Below are 2,843 nucleotides of genomic sequence, written 5' to 3' on the forward strand. Positions count from 1 at the left end.
GTTTGTTTTAAGGCATTTGGGGGTGAATGGTTAGAAGTCAGTCTCCTATAACTCCTGAAAGAATGAGAGGTTGTTGTCTAATTATAAAAAGAAGTAACTTTATATTGGATCTCCAGTCATGCAAGTAACATTAGAAACAAACACTATTGTATCACACGTTCTGTAGCTCTTCCACACACCTTGCCAATTAATGATGTAGTTCTCACATTGCTTAGTTCCTCTACCAGTATCAATGAGACTCAAACATTAGCAATTAACTTTTCCACACGTTGCTAATTAATCATGTAGTTCTCACATTGCTTAATTCCTCTACCAGTATTAATGAGACTCAAATATTAGTAATTAAATGTATCCAATCCTACAAATTCATCTTCCATATTGCAGCAAACCCATCTTTGTAGCATTATGAAAGCAGTGCGTGTAATTAACTCACGAGTCCTCTTCAAACTCATACTGTTATCGTCCATCATTTTCTCAATTAGCTACCCCTTGATTGCCTAATAAAAGTAACGTAATTCTTACTTTCACTCAAGTCTAGGCATTCTTGGCAGCCTTATAGTTTACACCTTCATATCCAACATCGGTTCTTTTTGTCCACTCTTGTTCACCTAATATAATCACGACCAAAATAGCCTTGGTGCTACATGGTTGTTGGTTTAGTGCTTAAAACTCATGCACTTTACTAATATCGAAATTCTCTCTCTCTCTCTCTCTCTCTCTCTCTCTCTCTCTCTCTCTCTGTGTGTGTGTGTGTGTGTGTGAAAAGTAACGTGTCGCAACGCAAAAGTTATGCATCACTGTTTTCCCTCTGCAGTGACAACACATGAGCCAACTGTCACAACACACACACAAAGGGAAAAAAAAAAAAAAAAAAAACCATTCATCGTGCCGTGTATGGCGCCTGTGTAGGTTTGAAAGATAGTGTGACCTTCAACCAAGCGTGAGATCCTTTGGAGGGGTCTGCAAGCCGGCAGGATCGCGAAGGAAAGTATTGCCTGATTCTCACACACACACACACACACACACACACACACACACACACACATTTCTGCGCCTCAGAACACGCCATGGCTTCACACAGGAGACTAGGGAGAAGAGATTGATGAGTCAGCCTCTACCAGCCCGGCAGATGAAGTCTAAAAATGGTATTCAGGTTATTTCGGGAGGTGACCGCGGTGCCGTGAACACTTATGGCTCCAGTAGCTGAGTTCATCATCAAGGACAGCTCCACACTTACGCGTAAATGTACCATCGATGTGACTCACTCCAGTTAACGGCAAAGCGGCCTACGAGTACACCGTCACGCGTCACGCCTACGTCACTTATTACACTCACACCGGTTTCCTGTTGACACGTTGGGCCTCACAGACTGCAACTTGAACATTTTACAGTGATCCTAGGATGACTGCACTTGCCACTTTTCTTCCCTGCTTCACCACATCCACAGCTCTACTTCACATCATAAGTGTATTTTCAAAGGAAACAAGGCATTATTAATTAAGAACGAAGGGAGATTGATTAGATAGATTGCAAACTTTACCAAGTATGAAACAACGATGAATATATCTTTTGTAAACTTTTATGTACACTTTCCTTCATGTCTTCTATATGTATTCCAACAAACACGAGGATTTAATTATGAATGAAGTGAGAGCGCCAAGAAAATTCTTCTACTTGAGGATTGCATGAGTCAAGCAGATGCGTCACCCACGTCACGGGCTGAAAAGGTACCAGTTTAGAAGATAAGAACATTTCCAATTTACTAGATTTGCTGCAACTGTCCATGGAGTCACCCCTCTGACGCAACCAATAAAACTGAAATATTTTAGTAACATTAAAATGCCACTGACTTGTCTGTTTGATCACATCGTAAAAGAAAATGTGCCACGCATAATGTAGGTATGTTTGCTGCTAAAGTTTCATCGTTGATCATTTCACTACATAATCACGAAGTTTGTGGATGCGACGGGAGTGTGTGGGCGGCGGCCCAGAATTAATAAGCTTAAAAACAAGGAAGACTTTTTTTTTCTTTTTCTTTTATTTATTTATTGTTTTTTTAGACACCACGCCCGCTTTAATCTTCCAACTTTCCTCAATGGCCACACTTCCTGCTGCAGATCCCATCTCGGCGCCCTCCCCGTCACTCCAGCGCCCCGTGACCACCTTGAGTCTCAGACGAGCTGCCAATACTCGTAAATATTCACATTTGGAAATATGTTCCCGAGAGGACTGTGATGTTCTCTTTGCCGTCCATAACTCCCGCTTATCACCACGCCCCACGAGCGGTGAGTCAGTCAGGCGCATAGAACAAAAGCTGATAGGATTTGACGTCTTACTCCTATTAACTTAGAAACTTAAAATACCTTTGGCCGCAGTGGTTGGGCGCATGAGGGTCGGCAGGCGTGGGTGGGAGGACACGCTCGTTCCACTTCCAAAATACTAATAGTTTGTGTTAGGCTAAACGTGCTAAGTCTTGCCAACACGAATAAAAAAGGAAAAAATGGAGAAGGGAACGCTTAACTATCTATGACCTTAAATTCGTTCAGTCCTTTCTGATGTTCGTAAAACTATTATTAAGAACAACATTCGCGAACCATTAAACAACTCTTAAATATGTACGAGTTTCAAGGGCATTTATTTTTCAAGCTGTTACAAATGTTACTTACGTAGTATGTCCCAGCAAGACTGTAAACATACGTTCCTGCACTGCACCTGGCTGCCTCTGCCTCCGTGTATAATTGTTGCGTGAGAGAGAGAGAGAGAGAGAGAGAGAGAGAGAGAGAGAGAGAGAGAGAGAGAGAGAGAGAGACGGGGAAGGGGGGTGGAGAAATGGGGCTAGAAAA

This window comes from Portunus trituberculatus, chromosome 41 (genome assembly GCF_017591435.1).
Source record: "Portunus trituberculatus isolate SZX2019 chromosome 41, ASM1759143v1, whole genome shotgun sequence".
In the NCBI taxonomy this organism is placed as follows: Eukaryota; Metazoa; Arthropoda; class Malacostraca; order Decapoda; family Portunidae; genus Portunus; species Portunus trituberculatus.